The 13,625-nt window shown below is 38.2% G+C and overlaps 1 long non-coding RNA gene across 1 annotated transcript; it reads left to right on the top strand.

Moving 5' to 3' along the window:
* The first annotated feature begins 314 nt into the window (after positions 1 to 314).
* On the top strand, positions 315 to 13,578 carry LOC106006159. Its single transcript, XR_001180065.2, has 4 exons — positions 315 to 552; positions 642 to 800; positions 4,855 to 4,945; positions 13,452 to 13,578. It is a non-coding gene; the product is annotated as an uncharacterized LOC106006159 (long non-coding RNA).
* The last annotated feature ends 47 nt before the right edge of the window (positions 13,579 to 13,625 follow it).

The raw sequence follows: 13,625 nt of genomic DNA, 5'->3' as shown, positions 1-13,625 counted from the left end.
AACTCAAACTTCACTGTCTTCCTGAGACGAGTCTGCCCTGAAGGGAAAAATAGTTTTCTTCACCCAGCGCCTTTTCCCTTGTATTAATATTAATATCCCATGAGAATATTAGCTCTGGAGGAAAGAATTTGGTGGCAAAATTTCATATTTACTCATGAAATCCACCCCCAACTTCCACTCACAGATTTTAACAGGACGGTCAAAGGAAAAGCTCCCATGCTTACCGCCCTCTCTTCATGCTTCCCTCAGCTTCTTATGACACCCACTCTGGGTTTATTTTCTGTTGATTTTTTTTTTTTTTTTTTTTTTTTTTTTTTTTGTTCTTCCTGCTGAACCAAAAGCCACTTTTACTAGCAGAGGCTCTTTTTTAGAGAATACTTTGTATTTATTAGGGCAGAAAAGTATTAGAAAAGTATTTAAGTTAAAAAAAAAAATGACTTCCTTGGCCCTGGCTGAGGGTGAAGACAGAAAATGGTGTGCATTCAGTCCTCTGGCTCTACCCCTGCCCACCTATTCTCCCCGTGCCTGGCCCTGCCTCACGGGTTGCAAGAAGTATGTATCGAAGCCTCATGCATCAAATCTCAGTAAGATTTAAGCAATGCAGTGGGGTTGACAGAAATTGCCTGTCCTTCTTTTCCTAGAAATGCTGTTCAGAATTCTTGCTGAAGGAAACTCCTTGGTGCTACTTAATCTTTAAAATGATTTTTAAATGGCTATTTACATATGTGACTGAGTGACAAAGCGCGTGAACTGTGGAGTGGCTCTCTGCATTTACATGTGGGCTCCATACTCGGCCTTGAGTAAGTTACTCTACCTCTCTGTGCCTCAATTTCCTGGTTTGAGGTACAAGTTGTTGTGAGGATTAAATAAGTTAAAATAAGCAAAGTGCTTCAGAATAGTGTTGCCATGTGGTACACAGTCTGTTACAGATGAAGTATCTATGTCTGTTTCTCAAACATGAAGATTTGAAGACATGCTTGTATGTCAATAGAGTATTTTGAACTCTGAACAACAGTTGACCTTGGAACAATGTGGGGGTTCAGGGCCCTGACCTTAAGCTCAGTCAAAAATCTTCATGTAACTATTGACTTCTCCAAAACTCAAATACTAATAGCCTACTGTTGGCCATAAGCCTAATAATATGAATAGTCGATTAACACATGCTTTGTATGTTACATAATTTATTAAAAATATTCTTAGTGTCTTCTTACAGTAAGGTAAGCTGGAAGAAAGAAAATGTTATTAAAAAAATCATAAAGAAGAAAAAAAATACATTAGTACCGTACTATATTTGTTTTAAAAATCCAAGGTAAGTAGATCTGTGTGTTCAAAGTCGTGTTGTTCAAGGGTCAACTGTGTCATGTATGTGTATATATATGTATACTGTATACATAATATATATAAAATATATACTTACAAACTTATGTATATAATATATTTTCATATACATATACATATACATATATATATATATATATATAAAATTTGGGACTTGGCAAATAGTTGGTGAATTAATACCATCTAACAGAATAAATGTTTATCTAGAGTATAATTAGCTTTGTCACTGTTCAATATTTGAGGTGATCCATTGCTGCTAACCAATAGAGACAAGCATCACAGGGTTCAAAGTAGACTTATATGGATGAAGGGGCTCAGGCCTAGATAATAAAGAAAGAAACATGTATAGGGAACCACCACGAGTCATGTTCTGAGCTTGGCACTTTTCATGTGCCATTTCTTGTAAGTCTTAACAGCTCTTTTAAAGTAAATGCACTAAGTTGTATTGTGCAGATGAGGTCAATGAGCTCAGAACTGTTCAGTAAATTACTCCAAATCACACAGCTAGTAAGGTCATGGTGGAGGTAGGATTCTAATTCTACACCACTTTTTAGCACAAAACATAACATGAGAAAAGGACCAAGATAGGTCATGCAAGGGAAGTGATTTTACGAAGGGGTCATTATGAATAGATCATTGACGAACAAGGTTTATAATTCAAAGGTGGTTTGGTCTATCTTAGACTCAGCCTTGAGGTAGATATTCAAACCACATACAATCCACTTTTAATCCTGTGAACAAAGCCATTATACATTTCAACTGTAGACTCAAACATGGTCAGGAATGGAAAGTCACTTAGAAGACCGTTTAGTTCAACTTCCTCAGTCAACAGCTAAGACTTCCGAGGTGAGATGAGCGCTTCAGTGTCACACAGGCAGTTAGCAGCAGAAGCAGCCAGGCTTCTCCCAGACCCAATACTCCTACCCTCACAGCATGTAGCAGAGCCAACCGGGACACCCCAGTTTTATATCCATCCGTTTAGATGCATGTACATCCTCGTTCATTTTAAATATTCCAATTTCTACTTTAGCATCTAAACCTAAAAAGAATATTAAGGAGATTCTAAAAGTTCTTTGGGAAGATGTAACAAATAATAATATTTTCTGGTAGAAAATAGAATTTATTTCTAGGAGCTTCTATTTTTAAAACTTGGCCAAAATTCTGGTATTGCTATATGGTGTCCGATGAGAACAAAATCTACACAGTGTCTGGGAAGGGGGGAAAACAGCCTTTTAAAAAGAAGGTGGTGCTTTTCTTCATGCAGAGAGGAATTAAAGGGATTTTTAACTTTTTTTTTTTTTTGTTAGATTACATTCATTCAACAAATATTTAGAGTACCAAATAACAATAACAGCAGGACTCCTACTCTCCTTGCATATTTTGTAGCACTCATTAGTGAGCTGGGTTTTTGATAGTCAATGATTGTGCTTTCCTGTGTTCAGTATAGTAGATGGCTCCAGGACAAGAATCAGTGAGATTATGTCAGCTACCACTGATGGCCTTCTGTGGTGGTAGAAGGCGATGGCTCTCGACTATTCCAATGTTTGTGTTGTTTAGAACCAGGCCACATAATATGCACTTTCTTAGTTATATCAACATCAGTAATATGAAGTCTAAAGGCTTACAATTTCTTGCATTGTGTGTGCACCAGAAATTTATCATTAATAGCAGTAATTCTTATCGGGCTGCCAAGTTTGAGGTAGTATTAAAAAAAAAAAAGAAAGAAAGAAAGAAAAAAAGGAAAGAAAGAAAAAGCTGTACCATCTAGCTATACCATAGTACGATCCTATATCATGGAGCCTAGGAGGCTTTATTAATGTGAGTTATAAAAGACAGTTATAAGGTGAAAAAGCATATTATCTACTGCTTCAGAAATACTGCATTATTTTTATAAAAGATTTTATTTATTTGAGAGAGAGAGGGAGGGAGAGAGCACAAGCGGGGGGGAGAGGAAAAGGAAGAGGGGGAATCAGACTGCCTACTGAGCAGGGAACCCAACTCTGAGCTTGATCCCAGGAGCCAGAGATCATGACCCGGGCTGAAGGCAGACGCTTAACTGACTGAACCATCCATGCTCCCCAGAAATATTGCATTATTATAAACAGAACAGCTAAAGATGCTAGATCTTGGGAATCTCAAACTTTTCTACCTAATCTTCAAAAGTGCCAAACATCATCTTGGTAGAAAGGGTTGCGATGGTAATGTGGAAAGGAAGGAGGTAACAGCGTAAAGATAAAGACAAAGAAGGAGGGAAGTACACAATTCTAAGTGATTTTTATAGCAGACACTTAGTCTAAGTCAGCAAATAAATTGCCAACTGACAAGAAACTGGCATACGAACTAAGTAAGTTTCTCAGGCCAAACGTCCAGAAATAAAGGAACGCTGGTGGGACTAAATAGGAAGGGAAACCACAATAAGCCACAAGTTAGCTGGATATTGTCAGACCGAAAAGGTCCAGCAAAGATTTCCTTGCCATATAGTATAGGGGGTAAAGCCCCACTTCCTGAAGACGATATTGAAAGTCAACAATGATGGAGCAACTGATGTTCATTCATCATATGGGTCTATTTCCATAAAATTCTATGTTATAAAATCAATTTGGGGTTTAAGGGACCAGCATCACAATCTTAGGGATTTTTGTTCCTTATAAACCATCTGGTGGAAAAGTCCTGGTGAACTATGTGGTGATGACAGGAATCTCTATAAAAATCCACAAATATGATGGCCAACACATACTCAGTCCTCAACAGTATGCTTACACAAACACAAGGGAGATGGTGCACACAATGATAACATGGATACTTTACTGATATCCATTATGGAAAATCAGCACATTTCATGCTCAGTAAATTGGTCACTAATATTGGTGACATACAGATGTTATCTGATCAGTGTGGTTTTCATGCCATTCAAAACACTGAAGGCAGGGTTGAAACCCTTAGGCAGAAATTCCAAGAACAACACTGCGATTTGAATTTTCATGAATACAATCAGGCAACTGGTCTGTTAAGTGCTGAAAGACATTGCAAATCTGGCTATGGAGATGTTAATAAACACCTTTTGCTTAGTATAGAGAGATGATGGAGAGTGTAGTGTGGTTAGTTCAGTTAGTGAATACATTTTGAACCCTTACACTATGTTTAGCTCCTGTGGTAGGCAAAACACAGTGCCTTTTTCCAAAGAGCTTACTATCTAGTAAGGCATCTTGCAATTCAGAAATATAATTATATTGATAGCATTTATAAATACTACCTAAAATACAGATGCTTTCTCATATCACTGGTTGGTCAGACCATTTTCTATGTAGCTTTCAAAGAATCTTATTCTGGATCCATATTGATTTAAAGAATCAGGAAGATGTTCAATCTATGATGATATCAAAATAACATGAAACTAAATCTTGAATCCAACCACATACATATTTTTTTTGTATTCTAGACAGACCTTTGGTTAATAATTAGAAAAATGAACTGCCAATATTAAATTGGTGACTTATTTTGGTCTGACCTTTCCAGATCCTACCTGGATTCCAAACATTTCCCAATGGCTCTTCCCGCAAATGGTGGGTAACTTGGGAATTCACTCTCCTTCTGGCGCCAGCAAAAGGTAAGTAATTATTCTCTTGGTAGAAGACAATGTTACTTTTGGAAAATCGATCAAACATTTGTATAAATTTGTGGTGTTGAGATGAGTATCAAAATAGCATGGATTTCATTCGGGTAGTTGCCACTTTGATGAGTTTCAGTTAAGGTAATGTTAGGAAAGTTGGTAAGTTTCAGATGTGTTGACTGCACATGCAGAAGGACAAAACAAGATTCCTTTTGCAACCACTCTTTCAACCTATAACTCGGGGTCAGCGGGGAGGGCAGGGCAGCCATTAGAGACTCTGGGAGATATAACTTACTCTCCTGTATGTGACTATTTTGTTTACAGTTCACTTGTAATTACTCTCTGAGAAGAGCAGTAAACACTAAATAAGGGTAATGAAAATTTAGGCTGAATATCTACTTGTATCATGGGAAAGTTTTTCTCTAGCTGCTCTGTGGTACCAGTGTCTGTGACTGTACATCCCACTGAGAAATATAAAGAGTTCCAAAGGGTAAAATTAAGGGTAGAGAACATCTGACCTCAATCATGGGCGTCAGGATAAGAAATGCATAACACATGCTCACAGCTCAAAAGCAGTGATCTCGAGGTTACTGGAGACATGGCAGCTGTTCAGTTGGACATCTGGATCTCAGTGGCTCCAGAATGGGATTGTTCTCACATGAGATCTGTCTAGGAGAAGCTCAGCCCATCTTCAGTAACGGCTGTGAGAATCTGATTTCATCTTCACGTAGCACCCAACAAATAGTAAATTTTTACATATACACAAGATCCTTGTTTCTGGAAAGTAAAGGTTGCCCCAAAGCAAAATATTAAAACAAGAAGGATCATTCTGGGGTTGTATGGCTCTGTCCAAATTCAGCCTTCATCATTAGTGCCTACACTCAAAAGCAATGAAGGGTACTGTTAAGGGTCTTGGCTGTCTTCCTGTATTATTTGACATCATCTAAATACATATAACATTTTACCTACTTTTTAAAAGTTCAGTTTCATTCCCTCTTCTGAGAAGAGTAATAAACAGCAAAATGCTGATGGGTAATAAAGTTCAGCATATGCAAGGTTGGGTTAGTATATAAGTTTAGTTGTCATTAATTTCAAATGGTATTATATAACTATTATAATTGGTAACTAGGAATTATGAAGTATTTATATATTTAAACATATACATTCAGCTAATCAAATTTATCAGTGTACCAAATAAAGGAATTATATTTAAATTCTTAAAAATTACAAGGTTAAGACTGGTAAAACATAGATAAGACTTTGGGATAGACATTTGAATGAATGGAAACAACTTCTTGGATGCAGGCCACCAGTGCAAAGTAACTTATGAATGTAAGTATGTTGTTGGCATAGTCCTTGTTCAACAGTGGAAATTTTTCCTATAGCAGATTATAAAAGGTGTCATAAACTACATTTGTATACTTATGTAGGCTTGTTTTGTTTTGTTTGTTTCTAAACTTTTATATAACTACTTGGTACAAATCCCAAACCATAAAATAACTGAGGTTATTTTAAAAACAGTTTGAAGGGATAAGTTTTTTGCTCAATTTACTTGTTATTGCTATTTATGTAAGAATTATACATTTTAATTGCTGTAATTGGCTGCAATTGGCTGGGACAGGGGCTTAGCAAAGACTCTGGAGTCTATCTCATTACTGCATTTGCTCAATAAATAAGCACCTTTCTAGAAAATACACTTTCTTTAATGTGTGACATAGTGTAATATTTAAATCAACTCTTCAGAAATTGAGAGAAGTTCTTGAAAAGACTGAGTTAAGATTCTTTAGAAATGGAATTCGGTGTAGATTTCAATTTAGTCCATTCCTAAACAAATGAGAAGGTGAAACAACTTAATTTCAAAGTATCAGTCATATGTAATGGGGGGAGAGGTACAACACGTAAGATAAAAGGCCAAGACCAATTATATATGGCCATTAATCATCATTCTTCCAAGGACAAAGAGACGGAATGATCCCATAAATCCTTGATCGCAGTTGGAGACAGTGAGGGAAAGCTGGGTGCAACTTAACTGTTCAGGGGTCATCAAACCAAAATCTTTTTTTAAGCCGACAATGTTAGAGTCTGGAGATGTTACTCTGAAGCAGAGTGTGGATGACTGTGGGCTGCTGGTACAGACAGAACAAAATGAAACTACATGTGAAATGATCACATAGAACCAATGTCCCAAATCTGGCTGCTTCCAAGCACGTGGGACGAAGGAAAAACAGGATGGGAACTCAGTCCTAAAGAAGTTCATATCATTTTTGGGGCACCTGGGTGGATCAGTGGGTTAAGCCTCTGCTTTCGGCTCAGGTCATGATCTCAAGGTCCTGGGATCGAGCCCCACATCGGGCTCTCTGCCCAGTGGGGAGCCTGCTTCCTCCTCTCTCTCTGCCTGCCTCTCTGCCTGCTTGTGATCTCTGTCAAATAAATAAATAAAATCTTTAAAAAGAAAAAAAAAAGAAGTTCATATCATTTTGATAATAAAATACCGGTTATACACTCCAAACCAGACAGAGGAGTACACCTACAGGTCCTGATGATCCTGATAAATGGGGAAGAGTTCTGGTTAATAGAAATAAGCCAAGCAGAGCTGGTGGGGAAGTAACCTTGAGGGGTAAATCAAGCATCTTTGGAAGCTGCTTTTAAGTCTTCCACCTGTGACCAAGGGGACTGGAGTCATAGCTTGGACATCTGGGAGGATATATAATACTGGAAACCAAATTTTAAAGGGGTACCCTTGTACCTCCAGTGGAAAGGAAACCACATTCTCGTTTTGTTTGGGGATAGGACATAAAGCTCAAAGATAGATAAGCAAATGAATCTTTAAGGCATGGCTCTTGAACTTGAGCATTCATCAGAATGCCCTGGAAGACTTTTTACAACACATAGCTGGTCCTGCCCCCAGAGTTTCTGAATCAGTAGATCTAGGGGTGACCTGAGAATTTGTAGTTAACCAACTCTCAGGTGCTGCTACTGCTGCTGGTTTGGGAACCACATTTTGAGCACCGGGAGTTTAAGGAATGGACAAAAGGATATGTACCTTACAGAAAATTAGGATTTGTTCTCAGTGTCTCAGTGGAATCTAATCAGTAAGTTTACATGCAGTTAAAATTAAAAAATGAGCAATGACCACCACTACTAATTTGCAACAGTCAACCTAACCTCACAAAAGACTCCTCCAATGGAAAAAATGGGAAACTCTTTCCACGGTACACATTGGCTTTATTGGCTGTGGTCTTAGTCAAAGCACAGAATGAACCTTGGCCAGCAGCATGAGGTCTCTCAAGCTTGCAGCTGTTGGGAGGAGGCTGCTCTGCCAGTGACTCTGGGCAGGAAGTGCCTCATTAGAACCGGTGCATCTATTTTATTCAACTCAGAATAAAGTTAAAAAAAAAAAAAGGGCAAAACTCCCTAGGTTTCTCCAAACTTCTCCTACACAGCCCAACCTCCCCAAAGCCACCATATCAGATAGCTTTACTGCGATGACTGCCTGACTTCTGGTAACTGGCAGCTTGAGGTTCAGAATGATGGGAAGTTTTCAAAATGCAAAGCCATAAATCAAGCCTGTATCTTCACTCACGGTGGGCTTAATGATAGCATAAATAAAATGGAAATCCAAAATGACAGACAAGCACAGGGCACTCAGACTGAAAACCTATCTGAAAGGAGGCCACTTTCCACCCAGATCCAGACTGCCAGGAAGCAGTCCACAGAGAACATTAAAGACCAGTGCGACGTGCATCAGTGCGCAAGTTCACGGCACTTCTCACCGCGCGCTTTCCAGGACCCTACATCAGATAAAGGGCGTAGTGCTACCGCGGTTTTGTTTTGTTTTTCTTTCAAGTAAACAGTTTAAAATGTGTGTTGTTGAAGGCAACCCAGCTTCCTCTGTGCTCAGATCATTTTACAGAACTCCTGCCATCCTTCATTGCCTTCTCCAGCTAAGTGCTCAGCAATAATGGACAAACAAAACCTAAACTAGCATTACCACTACCCTAGGGATAACACTGAATACGAGTTATGCAGTATGATCTGATAATAGCTGGCTTCAAGAGCTGGGGAAAAAGAAAAAAAACCAACCACCTTGTACAGGGGATATATTCGAAACTTAGAGTTTAAATCCTATGTGCAACGTGACACACGTTTTGGGAATTGCTCTTTCGGCTTTCAGGTAAAAAAGATGACATAAATAGGTTCTCCTGATAGATGAAGTACGTGTAAATATGCTCTAAAAAAGAGCTATGCATCATCGCACAAGGGTGAAGAGAAGCAATTTTGTTTTACCAAAAGGAGCATTTCACCCCTGGTGAACAGACCAGCCTACGTCACTAGAAAAAATATATATATATCAGTTAATTACTAATATAACTAGCTCTTTATTTTTTTTTAAAGATTTTATTTATTTGACAGACAGAGATCACAAGTAGGCAGAGAGGCAGGCAGAGAGAGAGGAGGAAGCAGGCTCCCCGCTGAGTAGAGAGCCCAATGCGGGGCTCAATCCCAGGACCCTGGGATCATGACCTGAAGGCAGAGGCTTTAACCCACTGAGCCACCCAGGGGCCCCCTCACTAGCTCTTTATGGTTGCCATTTATTCTGATGTCTTGAAATGTAGGCACAGTGCAAGCAGGCATGACTCTAGTCCCTGGGCCGGCCCAAGTAAAGGGCATAAATGTGCTTCCAAAGATCCTTGAGGAAATGACTATGAAACCTAGAGAAAGAAATGAGAGAGAGAGATAGACAAACATACATTTGGAGGAAATATTTCCAATTGGAATAGAGTATTTCAAGAACAAAGGGAGATGCACTATCTCAAAGCACATATTTTCACCTTGTTGGCCAAGTGTTTTAAAAGCCATTTGAACCTCCCGGTAGCTTCAAAAATACACCTGACTCTAAATGAAAAATTTGTAAGAAAAACAAAAACAAAAGGAAACTTTAATTTGATAGAAAACCTGATACTACAACATTTAGACTTGTCCCTTAAAAAAAAAAACTATTAAGAAAATATTAAATCAGAATAAAAGGGAACCGTCAATTAGTGACTAATGAGCATATAATATAATCCTCCCTTCCCTCAAAATAAGATCTTTTCTTACTTTTAAATGTAAACTGTTTAATATCCATTAATTTTGTTTTAAAAAAATATTGCTTCAAACCATTATTCTGATCTTTTACTTCCCATCAAGTATCAGCTAAAATGACACAGAGCTCTAATACTTAAGTGTAAATTGTACCTTTTTAAAAAAATTAAATAATGCCAGTCAAAATGCTTTACTAAAGAATAATGTAGGAGAGGAAGTCAAGTCGTGGTGATCTACAGAGTGATGACAGAAGACAGTGTGGGCATGAATGTCCAGCATCTGCCAGTCTGAGAAAGACACGGCATTCATTCTGGAATAGCAACTGTGTGACTTCAGTGCCTTAAAACATAGCAAGTTATTGTTAGAATTACAGGCAAGGAGTGTGGTATGGCACTTTTTTGAGTATGGTAGCCTTTTTGTTTTTTCATGTTCCCACCTCTGTGCTCCCTGGTACAAGACTCTACCTTTTGAAAGGTGGAGGTCATTGGATTATATATTGTTTTGACTATCCTCCTGAAAGGAAACTAACATGATGCTATGTTTAGAAATCTAGTATTTTCCTGCAGAAAGCGAGGCAACAAGTTCTCATCCACAACTGTCACATGGCTTTGTACCATGTCAGAGTCAAGCTGTGTTACGGAAGATACCCAGCCACAGAAATACTCCTCGGCTTTCAGCCAGGGGCACTCAGAGACACTGGTCATTTAGATCCTTTTGCAATTGGCTGGTCCTGAAAGACAGGCAGGTGCTACAAACCTCTGACAGTCTGCCCCCTCACTGTGGGTCGCAGTTATGAGACTTCAGAGGTCAACAGTGGGGGCTGATCTGGTGGGACTCTTTTCGTGACCTGAGTGGGGTTTGGATCTAGGGAGGATGTGGGCCTAGATGTAGATACAGCAGGAGAGGCTAAGCCGGGGGCAGATGAGGTTAGAACTTGAAGGTCTGCCTGGTCTCACCAGAGCAGAAAAATTGGTTTACTTTGTTACTAATCAAAAGCAAGGAGACTTCTCTGAAATCTGTTTGGGGGCTTGGACTCTGAAGTCCTGTTTCTAGATGTAAGCATTTCTCCTAGCCTTAAATTAGATGTGTCGTGTTTTGTACGGAAATGGAACTAAATGGAATCTTTCATGGTTTAAATTTCTTTTCTCAAATAGGGATAAGCTGATGTTTTTATTGCTAAACATTTGAGAACTTAAAAGTTGAAAGATGTAACTATTTTTATATCATACTTTGGTACATGAAATGCCTTTAATATACAAACTTTCCCAAATTTACTTTCCAGCTTACGGTTCATGGTTTAGTTTTGATCCAAGAAAACCAGATGCCTTCGAGAGGGCAGCTTCCTCATTTGAAGGCCATGAAAATCACAAATTTTCTTTCTTTCTTCTTAAAATTAAATTGAGAGGAAATACTGGGACAGTTTGAGGAGAGGGTGTAAGAATCTTAGAAAAGGAATAATTTACTCAATGATCATTCCTATTCTTAGCTATTATATGATGTAGAGTTGGGTTTATAGTACAAATCCTGAGGAGAACAATTTGAGATTCCTAACTCCTTGCTAAAAAAAGTTTTGGTAAGTAAATATACCATCTAATTATATGTAAGAATCTGGTCCCATTAAAAAAAAAATTGCTATTTAACTATAAGATTAAATATAGATTAAAGAAAATATAACAATTACTGTGACTTGAAATACAATTTACAGACCATTGACCAGAGCCTCAAAATGGAAAATGCATTTACCTCACTTGAAGGGATAAAAATGAAAAAAAAAAAAAAAATTGGCTTGTTTTCTTAGCTAAGTAGGTAGGCACTTTTAACCCACATAACCTTTAAGTCCAAATGCCTTATGTGTATTGTTTTGTTAAGCTATAGATCTTATCTCTTTTATTAGTGCAAATATGTAAACTATAAGAAAAGCTGGTGATTCTGGGAAACTGTATGCATAAGCTGTTATATAACCAACTGGTTTTCAACCTTTAAATCAGACACTAGTAAAGGAAGTAATAATAACGTTAGCCAATGGGAAAAACATCCAGCCAGATTTCTCCCAGCTGTGTTTCTCCCCTCTGTGGCCTTCAGTAACTTCAGTGGAAGTTCAGTGTGTTTAGGGAGAAAGATGGCCAGAAGAATCAAAATTATTAAACCAAATAGGTCAATCTTCAAATTAAGTCTTGGACCAGGCTCAGTGCAAGAATAAGGTTAATCCCTTCCAGTGTCCCAGTATTGTAAGCAATATGGCTGATCGGCCACAACTCAAATGGGGCTGATATCAGGAGTTATCCTGCCCAAGGGGTGAATGAAGGAAAAATAGTTGTTGGCTTTGAAATGTACAAATCAAGCTATTAGTGTTTCCTTAGCATTCCTTTTGATTTCCAACTCGAGCTTATGGTGACTGCAAGAGATAGGAAAAATCCTCAGAAAAGACAGGTCCTTGGATTGAATTCCATATAAACAGAGGGCCAAGGAATTTTGACAAAATTGTTGCTCACAAAAAGTTGACTTTGCCTTTGAAGTTCTTGTGTGTTCCATATTTACCGTCAGACACCTTCATTCATCCAACAGTAGCACAGGGTGTTCAATAATATGATATAATGGCTTTATTTTTTTTCAGATTAAAAAAGGTCTTTCATAAGATCCTTCTCCATTCTGTTATAAAATCATCAGCTAATATGTTTTCAAGGATTTGCCAGCTAAATAATCTGTGCTACCTTCAACTTTCAGGTCTAACTGGCCTGATGTAATTTTTTTCCTTTTTTTAATGGCCACAGATGTGTGAATAGTGGTTTAAACCAGTTCCTACTAAAAAGAATGGACTGCCTGGAGTTCCTCCTGACACATTAAGGGAAAAGCTATTTAACTTAAATCCACAGGACTTTTTAATTAAATCCATAGAATTTAAATGAAACGTGTTCATATTCTCCCTTATTTTCTCCCCAGTAAGTCATTTCGATCCAAGGAGAGAAAATATTATAGTGTTGTTCAAAACATCAATGAAAATACTGACATAATTTCTCTCTACCCCCAATATTGCTCTGGTGTGATATAGGTTCTGAGAAGCACCAGGACTGAGAGCCACTCTTTCCAAAAGGGCTACTCCCACCGAACCTTACTGTGCTCATCAGCCCATTAACAGCTGGAAGTCCTGAGGTTAGAGAAAACAAAACAAAACCTGTTCAATTTTGTCTAATGCAGAATTTCTCCAGCTAGTCTGAACACATCACTCCTTTTTTCATGGAATCCCTAATGCCAAACAAACTGTACATCATGCACAGCTGGTTTTGTGTTTCCGTTTTCCTTCCTAGCACAATGACTGGCCCCTACTAGGAGCTCAACAGATTTCCGTAATGGATAAATAATAAAATGCATGGCTGTCCTTCCCGAGGTCATGTAGATTGCATTATGTAATTTTTTTCAGATCAAAGATCTCTGTCTTCTGCAGTAACCACTGGTACTCAAATTCAGAGACGAAGAGTACCGTTTCTTCTGGACATTTAACTATAGTAAGTTTGTAAAACATAGGGTCGTGGAAATAGAAGCATCTTTACAACATGTGAGAAACTTAACAAGCAAGTATACTTTAACAACCACA

The sequence above is a fragment of the Mustela putorius genome, unplaced genomic scaffold (assembly GCF_011764305.1).
Source record: "Mustela putorius furo isolate JIRA1106 unplaced genomic scaffold, ASM1176430v1.1 tig00000129_pilon_pilon_pilon, whole genome shotgun sequence".
NCBI classification, from domain to species: domain Eukaryota; kingdom Metazoa; phylum Chordata; class Mammalia; order Carnivora; family Mustelidae; genus Mustela; species Mustela putorius.
The sequence above is the reverse complement of the archived record's forward strand: the minus strand, read 5'-3'. Positions and strand labels throughout refer to the sequence as shown.